Below are 20,129 nucleotides of genomic sequence, written 5' to 3' on the forward strand. Positions count from 1 at the left end.
CCTCCACATACTGAAATGCGGCAAAAGTCCAATTTAGAAAGTAATATATGTGAAGAAAAAATTCATAAATTAACATTTACAACAAATAGCAGGAGCTATATAGTGAAAACAAATTTTTGGTGAAGTAAATAAAAGTTTTGAATAAATGGATCAATAACATGATCCTATATTAGAAATGTAAAAGTATGGATACTCCTTGTTGCAGTTAGTATACTGTCATGTAAGAACAATTGTCATGTTCACTGGAAAGAATAAATGAGTCAAAATCAAAGTAAGTTAAAAGACATGCCTTGCATAATAAAACCTAAAACACAGTTAAATAGAGACTACACCCTCAAATACGTATGTATATAATCTCAGGTTTGAGAAATCTCTTACCACAACTCCAAAAGTAGATTATATAATGGAAAAGACTTGACTACATAAAATAGTTTTTGAATTTGCATATACCTAAAAATTTTATAAGTTTAAAATTTAAATTCTCTGCAAAATATGGAGTACATAACAACAGCAACAAAAAATATAGTGAGTTAAACATTTTTAAAAACAATTAGAGATTAATCTCTCCAAAATTTAGAGCCAAAGACTATCACTTAGCAGGTATTAGAATGGTTGTTCCTAAAAATAGTAATAAAAAATTCAGAAGATAATACATGTTTTGTGAATGTGGACAAATATGCATTACTGGCGGGAATATAAAATGGAATAGCCACTGTGGCAAACAGTATTGGGGTTTCTCAAAAAAATAAAGTAACGACTGTATGATACAGCAATTTCACTTCAGAGTTCCTGCAGGAAAGAATTAAAAGCAGGGAATAGAGAAGTATTTGTACACCCATGTTCATAGCAGCATAATTCACAGAAGTCAAAAGGTGCAGTTGACCCAAATGTCCATTGATGGATGGATGGATTTATAAATAAAATATAGTATAAACATACAATGGAATATTATTCATGTTTGAATCAGAGAGAAAGGATCAGAGACTGCTCATCCGCGGAGTCAGGTTTATTGCGAGAAACCTGCAGAGGGGGTCTTCAGTTAGAAAGGAGCCCACTCTCTGTGTACGAGCTTGGTTATTTATGCCTGGGGGTAGGAGCTTATTGGTGGGTTCTTATGCAAATGAGGGATGCTGAAAGTGAGAAGGGCATGTTAGATGAATTCTCCCTCCATTAGTTCTCACTCAGGTCTGGGGAGGGTTTTACAGGCAGAAGGAGATTTTACTAAAGGCAGAAGTTGTGGCTTGCAGTCGGCTTGGCTCACCCTGAAATGGAGGCTGGTCACCAAAATGGAGTTGGTCTTGTCTATCAATTCCTCCTTCAAAAGGAAGGAAATTATGACATACGCTATAAAATGGATGAACCTAGAAGACATGCTACATGAAATAAGTCAATCACAGAAGAACAAATACTGTACAATTCCAATTATATGAATTACACTAGAGTAGTCAGAACCATAGAGATGAAAGTAAATCGAAGACTTCCAGGTGCTTGGGGGAGAGGAGAATTGGCAAGTTATTGTTTATGGGTGCCAAGTTTCAGTTGAGATGATGAGAAAGTTCTGAAGATGGTAGTAGTTATAGTTGCACAATGTTATGAATCTTAATTCATGGTCTGAATTATAAATTTTAAATGGTTGAAATAACAAATTTTGTGTTACACATATTTTATTTTTTAAAAACTGCATCCAACAAATGTACATACATAAAAATGATCTTCCTCACAGAGAATCAATAAAATGACTTTATTGATCTATTAAATGGATAGACATTTTGTTTCTGGTATTATTCAGTTTTAATAATACCCAGTGTCAGTAGGGATGGAGAAGAAAGATAATTCCATACACATCTGGTGAGATCGTGAGTTGTTAAAGCTCTTCTGGGGGACATTTTGATGACGTATCAAAAATGTATTCATATTTAATCTTCAGTGAAGGCCTTCTTTTGTTGTCTCATTTTTAATTAGTGGAATTTATCACAAGGAAATAAGGTAAATATTCAGTGATGAATATGCATCATAACAAACAGTTTAATTGTCTAACTCTGGGGGACTGTTCTGTAGATTATTGTATTCATAAATGACAAAATATTTAATGATATGGAAAGTTGTTTGCAATATATTAAAAATGTTACAGAACTGTAAGAAGTTCACCTAACAAAGTTTCTTTTAAAACTTAAAAAAATATTCATTCTGATTTTGAAATTAATGGCATAGGAAAATGATGATATGAATTCTATTAGTGTTAAATTGTATTAGCATGCTCATTCTTTAATTTAAATATCTGAAATGAAAGACTCCTCTAAATGTACATCAGCCTGCTGCAACTAATAAATAGATGCATCTGCCTCATATCTTCTCATTACTTTACTAATTTGTCAGATTGTCCAGTTGTTACAAAATCCAAATACCTACACTCTCCATGCCCTAGACTGTGCTAATTCCTTTTTTCAGGTGTCTGGCATAATTTTATCCTTGCACTCCTGGGTATTTTAGCTATTGTTCTCCTCCCTGTAATTCTCTTGCCATTTTACTTCACTGGAGTTGGGGTGCTTATTACTGATGTCGCTAAGGTAAATAACGTTAATAATAGAGCATTTAAAAAAATCAATTTGTGGTTTAATTAGCATATTGTCAGTACTGTTTATTCAAGTTTTCATAATAAACAGAATGAGTTTTTTTCTGAAGAAATAGCTATTTTTATAATTTCTGAAGTAATTACTATTTTTATAACTACAGGTTTTTTTTTGTTGTTGTTGAAGAATTTCAGATCTGATCCATAATGATTTGAAGCACATTGGGGCTTTTTAAAAACTGTTTTTGCTCTTAGTTTAAAAGATAATATTAATTCTCTATCTGTAGTTAGTGAATAAAAGGCATCTTTTAGCTTTATGTTTGCGTCCTGTTTCTGAGCAAATGTATTTACTTCTAAGGAATAAATGAGAAACCAAGGCTTGCTACCCAGTACTTACAATAGAAGTGTTAAGGTAATGTCTTTTAACTCTTTATTTCTTAATCTTAATTGATAAACTGCTGCCATGGCATTAAGACTTTTATTCAGACATTGGGACAGGAAAATTACCTATGAACAGCAATTGGCTTACATGATTTATATTGCTAAGAGTTTTGTCTGCATATTTGAGACTGTATTTATTAAATAAATATATGTTTTATTATGTTTATAATTTTACCTATTTAGGAATAGGAAAGTGAAGGCCACATAGGAAAATGATGACTAATTTTACTGTAAAACATTTTTTTCAATCTCAACAAAGGATAGGTAGATTATCCAGAAAGAGACTCCATAAAGAAATATATGGTTTGGACAACACAGACAAAATGGACCTAACAAACATTACAGAACATTCTCTTAAATAACAGCAAGAATATACATTTTTTTTTTCTTGAAGGCACACAGAACATTTTCCAGGATTAACCATAAGTCAGGAAATAAACCAAGTTATAGAAATTTCAAGACTAACATCATACCAAGTATCTTCTCTGACTACCAGGGCATAATACTAGAAATCAATATCAAGAAGAAAACTGAAAAAATCATGAACACATAGAAATTAAACAACAGTCTCCTGGAATGACTAATGGATCAAGGAAGAAATTAAGGAAGAAATTTAAAAGTTTCTTGAGACAAATGAAAATGGACACAAACATAACTTATGAGATATACCAAAAGCACTTCTCAGAGAGAATTTCAGAGCAGTAACTGCTTACGTTAAGAAGCAAGAAAGACTCTAAATAAACAACCTAACTCTACATCTTACAGAACTAGAAAAAGAACAAATAGATCCCGAAGTTAACATAAAAATAGGAAATAAAGATTAGAGCATAAACTAATGAATGAAAGAACAGAAAAATAATAGAAAAGATTAACCAAATTAATGGTAATTCTTTGAAAAGATAAGCAAAATTGACAAACCCTTAGCTAGACAAACCCAGGGGAAGAAAGAAAAAAACACAAATCAAGAAAATAATGAATAATAAATTATTAGTAAATAATAATGAAAAAGAAGCCATTATAACACATACAACACAAATTCAAATGGTCATAAGAGGCTGTTACGAACAACTACAGGCATACCTCAGAAATGTTGCAGGTTCCGTTCCAGACCACTTCAGAAAAGCAAGTATCACAATAAGCAGCTCACACAATTTTTTGGCTTTCTAGTTCATTTGAAAGTTATGTGTACACTAAACTGTAGTCTACTAAGTGTGCAGTAGCATTATGTCTAAAAAATATGTTAATTAAAAAATACTTTATTGCTAAAAAATACTATTGCCTCACAACACAGGATTGCCACAAACCTTTAATTTATAAAATACTCAATATTAACAAAGCACTTGAAACAAAGTATGCCTGTATATACCAGCAAACCAGACAATCTAGAAGAAATGAGAAATTTCTTACAAATATATAACCTGCCAAGACTGAATGAGCAAGAAATTTTAAAATCTAAGTAGACCAATTACTGGTAAGGCTATTGAATCAGATATGAAAAATTTCTAAGGAAGAAAAGTTCAGGACCAGATGACTTCACTGGTGAATTTTACCAAACACTTAAAGAATAATTAATGCCAGTCCTTCTTAAGACTCCTAAAAAATTAAGAGGAGGAAACACACCCATACTGATTTCATGAGGCCAACTCCATCTTGATATCAAAACCAAAAAAGGGTGATACTAGAAAAGTACATACCAGTATCTCTGATGAATATAGATGCAAAAATTCACAATAAACCACTACCAATGAAATTCAGCAGCACATTAAAAGGATAATTTTCCATCATCAAATGGGATTTATCTCTTGGATGCAAAGGTGGTTTAACATACACAAAATGAGAAATTTAAAAAAATTCTTTGAGACAAACTACAAAACACAATCAAACAAAATCTATGGGATGCAGCGTAAGCAATCCTAAGGGGGAAGTTCATAGCAATACTGGCCTTCCTCAAAAAACAAGAACAATCTCAAATAAACAACCTAACTTACCAACTAAAAGAATTAGAAAAAGTACAAATGACACCTAAAATAGGCAGAAGGAAAGGCATAATATAGATCAGGGAGGAAATAAATAAAACAGGTTAAAAAAAAAGAAAAATCAATCAAACCAAGAACTGGTTTATTAGAAGTATAAATAAAATTGACAATCCTGTGGCCAGGCTCACAAGAAGAAAAGAGGACACAAGTAAACAAAATAAGAAAAATGGAGAAACTTCAACAAAAACTACAGAAATACAAAAAAAAAAAAATCGTAAGAGAATACTATGAACAACTATATGGTAACAAATTCAAAAACCTAGAAAAAATGGACAACTTTGTGGAAAGATACAGTCCAGCAAGACTGAATAAAAAAAAAAACCATAATTTGATGGATCAATCACTAGAAGGGAAATAGAATCAGTTAAACACAAAACAAAACAAAACCTCCCTGCAAACAAAAGTCCAGGGCCAAGTTGCTTCACCGGGGAATCTATCAAACATACAAAGAAGAACTCTTATCAATCCTTCTCACTCTTCCAAAAGACTGAAGAAGACAAAAGACTCCCAAACTCATTCTATGAAGCCACCATCAACCAACTACTAGAGAAGAACACTACCAAAAACGGAAATTACAAGCCAATATCTTTGATGAATATGAATACAAAAATTCTCGAAAAATATTAGCAAACCAAAACCAGCAACACATTAAAAAGATTGTACACTACAATTAAGTTGGATTAATCTCAGGGACTTAAGGATGGTTCAACATACACAAGTCAATCTATGTGACAAATTAATAAAAGAAAGGACAAAAATCACATGATCATCTCAACCAATGCAGAAAAAGCACTTGGTAAAATTCAACATCAATATATTATGAAAACTCTTACCAAGGTGGTCACAGAGGGAATATATCTCAACATATTAAAGCCATTTATCAGAAATCCAAAGCCAATAAGATACTCAGTGATGAAAAGTTGGAAGTCTTCCCACCAAAATCTGAAACAAAGCAATGATGCACACTGTCACCACTTCTACTCAGCATAGTAGTAGAACTCCGAGCCAGAGCAATCAGGTATGAAAAAGAAACAAAAGGGTTCCAAACTGGAAAAGAAGAGGTAAAATTGTCACTCTGTGGATAACATGATACAATATATAGAAAACCCTAAATACTCCACACAAAAACACTAGAGCTGATACGGGCATTCAGCAAGGTAGCAGGATACAAGATTAACATATAGAAATCAATATTGCATTTCAATATACTAACAATGAAATATCAGAAAAAGAAAGTAAATAAAAAGGTCATATTAAAATTGCATCAAAACATAAAATACTTAGGAATAAACCTGAACAAAGAGAAAAATTTATGAGCAGAGAAGTATAAAACAATGATAAAGGAAATGGGAGATCATTTAAAGAAATGGAAAGACACCCTATGCTCTTGAATTGGAAGAATTAATATTGTTTAAATGGCCATAATATCCAAAGCAATCTGCAGGTTTAATATGATCCCTAACAAATTACCCAGGACATGTTTCACAGAACTAAAACAATAATCCTAAAATTTATGTAGAATCACAAAAAGACCTAGAATTACCAAAGCAATCCTGAAGAAAAAAAACTAAAGCTAGAGGAATAACCCTCCCAGACTTCAGATAATAGTACAAGGCTACAATAATCAAAGCAGCATGTTATTGGTACAAAAACACATACAGATCAGTGGAACAGAATAGAGAGCCCAGAAATAAACCCATACCCCTACAGTCAATCTTTAACAAAGGAGACAAGAATATACAATGGAGAAAAGATGTTTCTTCCACAGAGGTGTTGAGAAAGCTGGACAGCCACATATAAATCAGTTGAAGTTAGAACACTCTCACCCCACACACAAGAATAAACTCTAAGTGACTTAAAAGACTTAAATATAAGACAAGACACAATAAACCTTCTAGAAGAGAACATAGGCAAAACATTTTCTGATATAATTGTAGCAGTGTTCTTCTAGGACAGTCTGCCAAGGCAATAGAAATAAAAGCAAAAACAAACAAATGGGACCTAATGATACTTATAAGCTTTTACAAAACAAAGGAAACCATAAATAAACTAAAAAGACAACCTACAGAATGAGAGAAAGTATTTGCAAATGATGAGATTGAGAAGGTTTTAATTTCTAAAATATACAAACAGCACATTCAAATCAATAACAGAAAAACAAAAACCCCAATTCAAAAATGGGCAGAAGACCTAAATAAACACTTTTCCAAAGAAGACATACAAATGCCTAATAGGCACATGAAAAAAAGCTCAATATCACTAATAATCAGAGAAATGCGAATCAAAAACACAATGAGGGTATCACTTCATACCAGTCAGGATGGCAATCATTAAAAATTCCACCAACAGTAAATGCTGGAGAGGGTGTAGAGCAAAGGAAACCCTACTACAGTGTTGTTGGGAATGTAGTTTGGTGCAGCCATTACGGAAAACAGTTTGGAGATTCCTCAAAAAACTAAAAATAGACTTAAGAAATGATCCAACAATACCACTCCTGGGCATATATCTGGAGGGAACTCTAATTCAAAAAGATACATGCAGTCCAGTGTTTATAGCAACACTATTTACAATAGCCAAGACATGGAAGCAACCTAAATATCCATCAGTAGATGACTGGATAAAGAAGATGTGGTGTATATACAATGAAATACTATTCAGCCATAAAAAGAATAAAATAATGCATTTGCAGCAACAATAATAGATCTGGAGCTCATCATACTAAGTGAAGTCAGACAGAGAAGGAAATTTATCATATATCCTATGTGGAATCTAAAAAAAAAGGGGGGGAGCCACAAATGAACTTATTTAGAAAACAGAGACAGACTCACATACATGGAAAACAAATTTATGATTACCAGCAGGGAATAGGGTAGAGAAGGATAAACTGAGATTTCAGAATTTGCAGACACTAACTACTATATGTAAAATAAACAACTAGGTCTTACCTTATAGCACAGGCAACTATTTTCAATACCTTGTTATGAAAGAGGAATATGAAAATATATATAGTGATATATATAAATAAATCACTATGCTGTACATCAGAAATTAAGATATTATAAACTGACTATAATTTTAAAAATATACAAAATTAAGTTTCAGGATACAAAATATACAGAAATCAGTTGTATTTCTATACTCTAACAACAAAATAGAAAAATGAAGAAAATAATACCATTTACCATCACACCAAAAAGAATAAAACTCCTAGAAATAAACCTACCCAAGGAGGCAAAAGACCTGTATTCTTAAAAGTATCAGACTTTTATAAGACTGATGAAAGAAATTGAAGATGACCTAAAACTAATAGAAAGATGTACCATGTTCTTGGATTGGAAGAATCAATATTGTTAAAATGGCCATACTACCCAAGGCAATAGACAGATTCTATGCAATCCTTATCAAATTACCAACAACACTGTTCACAGAGCTGGAACAAAAAATGTTAAAACTTGTATGGAAACACAAAAGACCCTGAATAGCCAAAGCAATCTTGAAAAAGAAGAACAGAGCTGGGGAATAATGTGCCCTGACTTCAGACTATACTGCAAAGCTACAGTAACCAAAACATGGTGGTACTGCACAAAAACAGATATACACACCAGTGGAACAAGATAGACAGCCCAGAAATAAACCCACATGCTTATGGTCAATTAACCTATGACAAAGAAGGCAAGGAGATACAATGGAGAAAAGACAGTCTCTTCAACAAGTGGTGCTGGGAAAACTGGACAGCAACACGTAAACAATGAGATGGGAACATTCTCTCCTACCATATACAAAAATAAACTCAAAATGGATGAACGACTTAAATGTAAGGCCAGATACTATAAAACTCCTAGGGGAAAACATAGGCAGAACACTTGTGGGCATACATTACAGCAATGTATTTTTTGAACCAGCTATTGGGAATAATGGAAATAAAAGCAAAAATAAACAAATGGGACCTAATTAAACTTAAAAGCTTTGCAAAGCTAAGGATACCATCAACAAAATGAAAAGACAACCGACAGAATGGGAGAAAATATTTGCAAATGATGCAACCAACATGGAGCTAATTTCCAAAATATACAAACAGCTCATACACCTTACTATCAAAACAAAACAAACAAACAAACAAACAAAAAAACACAATACAATCAAAAAATGGGTAGAAGACCTAAATAGATATCCAGATGTACAGAGAAGACATCCAGATGACCACCAAGAACATGTCGAGATGCTCAACATCTCTAATTGTTAGAGAAATGCAAATCAAAACTACAATGAGATACCATCTCACACCAGTCAGATGGCCATTATTAAAAAGTCCACAAACAGGTGTGGAGAAAAGGATACCCTCCACACTGTTGGTGGGACTGTAGATTGGTGCAGCCACTATGGAGGACAGTATGGAGGTTCCTTAAAAACTAAAAACAGTTACCATGTGATCCAGCAGTCCTAATCCTGGGTATATATCTGGAGAAAAGTATAATTCAAAAAAACATGTACACTCCAGTGTTAACAACAACACTATTTACAACAGCAAAGACATGGAAACAATCTAAATGTCCATCAACATATGACTGGATAAAGAAGTTTTAGTATATTTATACAATGGAATACTACTCAGCCATAAAAACAATAATATAATGTCATTTGCAGCAACATGGATGGACCTGGAGATTGCCATTCTAAGTGAAGTAAGCCAGGCAGAGAAAGAAAAATGCCATATGCTATCACTTATATGTGAAATGTGGAAAAAAAAAAAAGGACACAAAGGAACTTATCTACAAAACAGACTCATAGACCTAGAGAACAAAGTTATGGTTACCAGAAGGAAGAGAGAGCGGGAAGAGATAAATTGGGAATTTGAAAACTGCACCTCTTGGGGAGTGATGGAAGTGTTAGCTATCTTGATTTATCAAAGTGTACATCTGAAATATATGTGGTTTACTGTAAAGGAACCATACCACAATAAAGATGTTTAAAGTGATACTGTGCATTAGTAGAATGAAAGAAATTAATTGTGATTATTTCAATAGGTTAGGAAGAAAGTATCTGACAAAACCTACATCCATTCATCATTAATATTTTTTAAAAATTAGTCATAGAAGGAATATATCTCAATGTAATAAAGGCCACATATGCAAGACCAAACCTAACAATGCTCAGTGGTGAAAGGTTGGAAGTCTTTTCTCCAAGATCAGGAAAAAGATACAGGTGCCCACTCTTACCACTTATAGCAACATAGTGCAAGAATCCTAGCTAGAGCAGTAGGCAAAAACTAATAAGTAAAAAATTACCAGAATTGGAAAGAAAGAAGTAAAACTCCCTATTTGCAGATTACATAGTTTTATATAGAGAAAATTCTAAAGATTCCACCAGAAAAAAAAAAGCTGCTAAATTTAATCAATGAGTTCAGTAAAGTTGCAGGATACAAAATTAATATAAAAATATCAACACCATTTCTATAGTATAAAAATAAATTTTTTGAAAAAGAATTTAATCCTATTTATGATAGCATGAAAAACAGTAAAATTCTTAGGACTCAATTCAGTTAAGAAAACAAAAGATCTCTACCCTGAAAACTTCAAAACACCAATGAAAGAAACTGAAGAAGACAAAAATCATCAGAAAGGTATCCAGGTTCATGAGTTGGAAAAATATTGTTTAAATAGCAGTAGTACCAAAAGCCATTTGTAGATTCAATGCAATCTCTATCAAGATTCCAATAGCATTTTTTATAGTAGTAGAAAAACACTCCTAAGATTCATATGGAACCACAGAAGACACCAAATACACAAAGAAATCCCGGAGAAAGAAAAACAAAAGAAGTCATCATACTTCCTCATTTCAGTCTATATTAAAACAGTATGAGAGGAGGTATAGCTCAATGGTAGACTGTGTGCTTAGCATGCACGAAGTCCTGGGTTCAATCCCTAGCACCTCCATTTAAAAAACAAAAAAAGTCCCACCCCCGAAAAAAATCCAGTATGTTACTGCCATTAAAACAGATAAATAGACCAATGAACCAGAATTGAGAGCCCAGAAATAAACCAAGGCATATACAGTTGACTATTTGACAAGGGAGCCAAGAATACTCAACGGAAGAAAGAGTATTTTTAATAAATTGTGCTGGGATAATTGGATATTTACATATAAAGGAATGAAAATGGACCACTATGTTACATCACTCACAAAAATAAACATGAAATGTATTAAGGACTCAAATGTAGGACCTGAAGTCATAAACCTCCTAGAGAAAACATGGGAACAATACTTCTCAAAATGGATCTTGGTAATGATTTTTAAAATATTATAGCTTAAGCAGAAACAACAAAATAAAAATGAGTAAGTGAGAAGCATCAACCTAAAAAGTTGCACAACAAAAGGAAACATTAACAAATAGAGAAAAACTGACACAATGGAAGAAAATACTTACAAGCCAAATATATTAAAAGGGGTTAATATCCATGATATATAAAAATTCATAAAACTCAATAGCAAAACAGTAAGTAAATAACCTAATTAAAAATGAGTGAGGGAACTGAATAGATATATCTCCAAAGAAGATCTGAAAGGCTAGCAGATACATGAAAAGCTGCCAATAACCACTAGTCATTAGAAAATGCAAATTAAAACCACAAGTTAGCACCTCACACCTGTTAGAATGACTACTACCCAAAAGACAGGAGAAAATAAATGCTAGCATAGATGTGAAGAAAAGAGAACATTTGAGCTATGTTCATGGAAATGTAAGTTAGTACAGTTACTATAGAAAAAAATACAGAATTTCCTCAAAGAGATTAAAATAGAGCTACCATATGACCCAGCAGTTCAATTCCTGGGTATATCCCAAGGGAACAAAAACAGTAATTCAGAAAGATACCTGCACCCCAGTGTTTACAGCAGCACTATTTACAATACTTAAGACATGGAAGCAACCTAAGTGTTCATCAATGGATAACTGGGAAAGAAATTGTGACATATATAAATATATCTATATATTGATCAATAGATTGAGATATAGATATATACACACATGGGGTATTTATTATTTTGTCATAAAAAAGAGTTGAAATCCTATGACTTTTGACACCATGGACGGACCCTGAAGGTATTATGCTAAATTATATAAGTCAGAGAAAGACAAATACTGTATGATGTCACTTACATGTGGAATCTATGAAAACAAAAGAAAGCAAAACAAACAAACAAAAAAATCAGACTTGTGAATACCAGAGTAGGAAGGTAAGGCATAGTGGAACTGGATGAAGGCAGTCAAAAGGTACAAACTCCCAGCTATAATATAAATAACTACTATGGATGTAATGCACAACATCCTGACCATAGCTGACACTGCTATATGTTATATATAAAAGTTGTTAAGAGAGTAAGTTCTGAAGTTCTCATCACAGGGAAAAATTTTTTTCTTCTTTTTGTTGGATCTATGAGAAAATATATGTCAGCTGAGACTCATCATACTATGTGCCTAAAACTTACATGATAATGTATGTCAGCTATTCCCTGCCCTCACAAAAAACCCTGGAAAATGTAATGTTGAAAAAAAAAAGCTGCTAATGTAAATTAGAAGCCTAAGACATACTTTACTTTTCATTTTAATGTTATCATTCATCAAATAGATTTTTTTCGGTTTCCCAAAATCCCAAATCATAGAATTTACTAACATTCTATGCCTTGATTTCAAACCATTTTAACTGAATACTATATGCATTATTCCAAATATTCTACTTAATTATCTTAGTGCCTTTAACTGTTACTTGCTCCTATTAAGCATAGTTTGTCTTCACACATTATCTAATTTGGTTCTGCCCTTTTCCCAAGGACCCAACTGCCATTGGACCCGAAAGCCTTTTTGTGGAGGACCTTGTCACCCGTCTACAGGATTGTCCCATTACTAATGTGCAAGATTGGAATGAATGTCTCAATATTATTGCCTATGAGCACCACATAGGTTACTGTATAAGTGCATCAACTTTACAGCAGTTAAACTTCCCAATTAGAGGTGTGTATATTTCTTCAATATAATATGACACCAAACACCAGTACTTGCTGTTTATCAATCTTTAGCAAATGACTGTGATTTATTTTATTCTAATCTTTTTAAAGTATATCAAGTAAAGTAATAATAGGCCTTAATTAATAGACTTTTTTCTAGTTGATAAAGTTATATATATGTTGATAAAGTTGATATATATATTTATATTTCCTTTACATTGTTACTGAACTTCAGACTAATTCTACAATATCTTAATTCACTTTCAAGACACCAGAATGTAATATTTTCTGCTCAAAATAGCTGAACTTTCTAGCTTACCATGACTCAGCTAAATTCCAGCAATTAAATACATGCCTTAACATATTCTTATCTATACATTTAAAACATATAATCTATATATAGTCCATACATTTATAATATACAATAATACATTTAGAAAAAATGTACAAGTAACAGCTTCACATAAGGTTAGTACTTCAGAATAGTTAAAATACTGACAATAACTAGACAGAATCAAGCATTATACAGAATAGAAATTCTATATAATAAATTGTTAACCCATCTTTCATGAGGATTCTGCAAGAGACAGGTAGACAAGGTTGGACCAAATAAGATGTCCAAATAGTAGAATGGTACCAGTAATAGCATGAATAGTGGTATATCCAAAGGCATTTTATGTGACAGGCATTTAGAGGAAGTCATCCTGGCATCAGAAGATACCCTTTCAAGTCATGTATGTTGATTTTTTAATAGGCAACACTGGATTATTTTGGGTTCCTTCAGCCCTAATGAATAATTCTGAAAGTGGTAGAGTAATATGAATTATGCCAATAGACTATCTTTTAGTTTAGAAATGTCTTGGTGGTTGTCTATAGCTACTGTTAACAAATATGATTAGTAAGCAAGAAAAGTATTAGTACAGTATTGTGTGTGGCAAGTAAAGTAGAAAGAACCACTTGAAAAAGATCTTTTTCCAACTACAGCTCATTAAAAATTTTTTTTTAGATAAAAAGTTCAGACAATAAAATAACTCAGTCCTATGGATCTTTTCTCCAACTTCAACAGTTATCAACATTGTGTCATCTTTTAATTGCTTAAATTTTCTCAGAATGTTTTAAAGCTGGCATTCTATAATTTTAGCCATACATTAATGTCAGCATTAATGTATCTTTAATAACCTCTGAAAAACATAGCCACAAGTCTCCTTATCAAGCCTAAAAATATTAGCAGTAATTTCTGATTCCCACATTGTATTCAGTTTTCCCTGTCTTTTTAGAGTTGGCTTGTTTAATTTTGTTGTTATGTTTTTTAAGTTTTTTTTAATTTACACCAATTTATACTCCCATTTGTTTGAAACGCCATTTATTTGTTAAAGAATGAGTCATTTTTATGGAATTCATAATGGAATTCATTCCATAATCTGAATTTGGTTGCAGCCTTCCTTATGATGTCATTAACATATTTACCTGTCCTCCAGATTTTTTGTAAAATATTCATTAAATCTAGAGACTTGATTAAATTCAGAATTTTTGAAAAATTGGCCACAAATTTCATAAGCAGCACACAGTACTTCCTGTCACTTCATTATCAGAAGGTGAGCCAGTGTGTGTCACTTCTAGTGATGTTATTATTTAGTAGGCAAACCTCTGATTCTTTGAAGTTGCACTGTTAGTGAATGGTTCCCTCTTTTGAGAGCTAGTTAACATCTTCCAAAACTTTTCAGAAGACGCAAGGTCAGTATGTAATTCCCAATGTATTCTTTTTTTTTTTTTAATTTTAAAGATAAAATAATTTTCATGATTTTAAAATTATTTTTAAAATAATTTTCATTATTTCACACAGTTAAGTCTTAAGATTTTCCTAAGGTCCTGTTAAAAATGTCATAAACTGTGTTGAATTATAAAAGCTAAAGTAACTCACTAATCAACACATGTTCCTCTAATAGGAATCATAGTTACTACAAAATCATTTAATACACCTCCTAGAGTAATGTTAATGGTAGGCTTAGCTACCTGGACTTTGGACTGGACATTTAAGAAAGCCATTGTTATGGGATGCATTTTATCCACTCAAAATTCATATGTTGAATGCCCTAACCTGCAAAATGACTGTAGTTGTAGATATGGCCTGTAAGGAGGTAATACTTAATACTTAGTGAGGACATTTAAGCTAATAGATTTTGTGTCCTTTTATAAGAGGAGGAAGAGAGACGAGAACTCTCTTCTTGATATGAAGACACAGCAAGAAAGTAGCCCATCAATAAGCCGGGAAGAGAGCCCAGCCATGCTGGCACTCTGATCGCAGACTTCTAGACTGCAGAAATAAGGGAAAATAAGTTTCTGCAGCTGAAACCATCCAGTTTGTGATATTTTGTTATGACACTCCAATTAAGATAGCTGTGGTTAGTAGAATTTTATACTCATCTAGGCAGCTTTGGTATTCTTTTTTTATGAATAGATATGAAGGGTAATATGTCCAAAAATGGGGACTATAATCCAATTGAAGATATTTATGTTCAATTAAAATGAAATTCCATATTGTGATATATTTTATATATTCAGAATATGTACTGATCCTTCTCATAGTAGAATTATAAAACTGCTCTGGACTTAAACTTTCCTAATTTCTCCAAACTTTTCTAATTCTTCTAGACTGGGATTTCCTAAGAGTTAATTTGCATCTTCTAGAATTAAATTTATCCTGTAAATATCTCTTGGAACTCCCATTGCATTCTTAGATTAGATCAGCCTATTGTGCTTAATAGAACAGAGAATTGAATTAACCTCCCATGATTGATAGAAATGTATTAATATAAAGATTATCTGTACCATTCCCATTTTATAGGTTAAGTTGAGTCACAGAAACTACTTTATGTGTTCATGTAGAAAAGATTCCGAAATTGTTTGTTTTCAAAATCAGAACTTTTTAAATTAAAAAACCACAATAGAATATCAAGTGTAGGTCTTAACATGGAAACTTAAAATATTAAATCTTTATTGGAAAATTCTGCTTGTTGGGCATGTACTCAACCTTGCCAAAGTCAGCACAATCATGCATTTTTTTATAGTTATTGGCACAGGAAGAATCCTAACCTATAGATCCAATGTATGATAGTCTAAAGATTAACTCTAGTACTAAGATATGTTAGGTTTGGCTTCCAAATATTGTTTTTAATTTTTAATTAGTTGTCAACATTTAGATATTAAGGGCATCACATGTATTTCTGACTTCTTTTAGATAAAATCTGGCAATACAGGGATGCAAACTTAGTGGTTGAGCTGAATCACTTCGAAAAGAGTATGGTGCTATTTAATTCATTACAGCCTTCACTATTTTCTGGGTTTTTTTTTTCTACTGTTATCTACTTCATTTATTTGGTATCTGTATAACTTCCGCAAGTATTTGCATTTACAATTTTGGTATTCACTTGTATCAGTGTATCAGCAGCATTATCAATATTACTAAATTTTTTACTCATAATTTTGTGTTGTATATAATCTTTAATTAAATAAGAAGTTGGCATTAAGTATTAGTTGTTAACTTTTATAAATAATTACTGATAAGGAAACATAGAATATAAATATGCACAGAGTAATGTTGTGTAAGTGGCATATGGACACAAAATAGTTGGTCATTAGTTGATCAGTAAGAGATACTATTGTGAAAGCACCTGAGAGCCTGGAACTCTAGCCTTTAGGTAAGTTTTTGTGAAGACTATATTACTTCTTGATTGGCAAGTGAATATATTCCTTTTCAAACTACAGCAAACACATGAAACTGAACTATAATTTATACAGTTACATGTACCATTTTACTTATTCTACTTTGCCTTGAAAGCAAATTTTTATTAAAAACATACTTCTGTCAAACAGATTCTAACAGATGAACTGTATTTCTCTTCAGCATACAAACGGCTAGATGGTTCCACTGAATGCTGTAACAATCACAGCCTCACAAATGTCTGCTTTTCCTACAGAAATAATTTTCATAAATATTTGGTAAGTTTTCCATGAAGCAGTTTCATATAATTATTTTGCTTGTCTTATACAGTTATTATAAAATTAGTATATAGAAGAAAATGGAATGCATGATAACTTTTCTCTTTTACTCTATTTACTTTATATTTATATTCTTTGTTAAAATCTATATATTTTATATGTTACATTTCTTTGATAATCTTTAATGGTTATATCTTATTTGGCCAGATCTTACTTGAGTCTAATTTGTAGGAGGTACACATAATTGTCATTTCTTCTATGTAAGCTTTTATATAATTCCTAATATGCTAGATGGCATGTAAAATATTAAAGGAATGTAACATGGGTCTTTCTTGTGTATAAATCACTTTTAATTAGCTAACTTTACTTAATAGCATACGTGTCTACCTGCTCGGAAAGCAGTTGAAGCCACCCAAGTTTGTAGAACCAATAAAGATTGTAAAAAAAGGTTCAAATTTCTGTATTGTACCTTCTTTTGAAAGGCACACTTGCTTAATAAAAGTGAAACACCTACCTCAAGTCAATACATTGTACATGGGCCATCCATTGCACCTTCATTATACAGGTGGGTATTATTGTGGTAGACTCTTAGAACATCATTGTCACATATAGTCTCAATGTTCAGTGCAAGTCTTTGCACTGATTTTATTTATTATGAATTTGATCACTTATCAAAGTCTTGCTTACTTCCTTTTAATAATCATAAATGAAAGTTAAGCAGTAGGAAAAAATTTTCTCACTTTATAAAGCCAGATGCAGTTGAAGCCTATACTTGCCTGTGGAGAGTAACACATTGTTCGTTTAACACCATTTATGCCCAAGTCAAATAAATGATACTTACTTAATTTGTCTGAATTCTCCAAAACAATGGCAAGAACAGAATACTTCACAGAAATCCAGGTATAAAGAATGTGACCAAAAGGTAATTTATGCATGATACATGAAATTTATATAAATGTAATTTTGAAACTGGGTCAGTATAATTATAACAGTGACAACATGATTGTTTTAAGAATATAGTCTGTCCATATGGCTGAAGATCATATAAACTAACTCATTTTGTATGAGATTTTCTGTTATTGTTTAAATAAAAAGTATCTTTATATTTTGAAATACAATTCACGTATCACACAGCTCACCCTTTTAAAGTATATAATTTAATGTGAACATTGGAGTGCATGTATCGTACAAAGTATCAGCAAAATAAACCTTAGAAAATTTTCATCACTGCAAAAAAGAAACTTTGTACTCATTACCAATCATCCTTCATTTCTCCTTCTCCTCTGAGTCCCTGGCAACCACTAATTGCTCCTATACTTTTGCCTATTCCATATTTTTGTATGAAAGAATTATATAATATTTAACCTTTTGTGTCAGATTTATCTTTCTTTACATAATGTTTTCATGGTTCATTCACTTTGTAACATATAATTCCTTCATTCCTTTTATGGCTAAATAATATTCCATTGCATAGATATACCACATTTTGTTTATTCATTCATCACTTGATAGACACTGAGTTTTATGTAACTCTTTAAAAGACTTTCCACACATACAACCTAAGTTATCCTTCTTACTCATTGACTTGACATTATGTGACTTCAGACTACAAATATTAAATACAGCACTTATGAAAGAGTCACAAACTGTATATCCAGAAATGTGTCCCATGGGTGCTACATAATTACAGGAGAGGAGTTTTAAATATTTGAACAAACATTGAATTATGAAATTAGCAGAGTAGAAGAAACTAATAATCCCTGAGTGTTAGTCCTTTTCAAACAGAGAAGAATATAACTGAGACAGAAAAGATGTTGGGTGGCAAAATAACTGAAGTAAATGTGATTTTAAGTTAAACTGCTTTGAAAGGGTAAAACTTCATTTGATGCAAATTCTAGTGTATTTTTAAGTCATTCTCTGTGGTTAGTACTCATAGTATACAATCACTTTCTCTTAACTCCTACCTCAAATAGGAGTACACAGTGGAGTTTGAATTTGTGCATTACACTATTTTGCATTAGATTTGTATAATAATCACTTATTTTTATATGTGAGCTATTAGGCCTGCTTTTGTATGTTTGGTAAGGGCTTTGCTCTGTGAATTTAATTGGCTAGCTCAATATTTGATGATTTTGGAAAGTCTGGCTCAATGTTGATGAAATTTATAATGCTGTGGTTTCTGTGTTATGAATAACACTGTTTTTCTCTGTTAGTGAGCATCACCAGTTTTATTACACGTTTCAACTTTCTAAGCATAGACCTGCCTGTCATTTTGTAGACATTTGTGAAGTATCCTTTTCCAGTGTGAAAATCATTTGAATGTGTTACTTAGATAAAATGCTTAGCATATTTTTGTATAAAATGTATTTTAAAAATTTGATTATGATATAGAATTTGAATAAACTGAACAGCTTGGGGGGCTTCATTTTTATATTTTTAGAATCTTAGTCAATTTTTCTCAATGATTTGCCAAAAGACAAATGGAAAACAAAATTTTAGAAGTATATATAATTAAATCATGACTCTGGTCTGTGTAGCTCTGTTTCAGAGAGATTTTATGTTGTCACCTGAAAGATTATGGTAACATTAAATACCACTCAAGGGTCAAAACCCTGTGTTTCCTATTATACTTTCTGTGGATAAAAAAAAATTTTTCTCTCATTTCTTATTCCTTCCACAGTCTATTTCCTTGATATGGCATTAAAAGTTTTGATCAGCGTTAACAAACTTTTGTCTCTAAAGGGCCAAATAGTACATATGCTATCTTTTGCAGGCCATATCATCTCTTGTCATATCTTGCTGTTGTAAATGTGAAAGCAACCACAGACAATATGCAAACAGAAAAAAAAAGATAAATAAATAAATAAATGAATAAATAAATAAATAATAAATAAGCAAGCATGACTATATTGCAGGAAACTTTTAGTGATTTTATGTTGGATGTATGTATGTAACAAACTGAAAAGGAGGAAGAAAAGAAGAAAAAGGAGGAAAAAAATACAGAACAAAAGCTGGACTAAGTACAAAAGGTATAACATAAGTATTAATAGGAATACCAGAGGAGAAGAGAGAAAGAAGCAGAA

General features: G+C 32.0%; 1 pseudogene; it reads left to right on the plus strand.

Annotated features, from left to right (window-relative positions):
- Window positions 1-19,354, plus strand: part of LOC135320355 (membrane-bound transcription factor site-2 protease-like) — a 71,416-nt pseudogene extending 52,062 nt beyond the window's left edge.
- The last annotated feature ends 775 nt before the right edge of the window (window positions 19,355-20,129 follow it).

This window comes from Camelus dromedarius, chromosome Y (genome assembly GCF_036321535.1).
Source record: "Camelus dromedarius isolate mCamDro1 chromosome Y, mCamDro1.pat, whole genome shotgun sequence".
NCBI lineage: Eukaryota > Metazoa > Chordata > Mammalia > Artiodactyla > Camelidae > Camelus > Camelus dromedarius.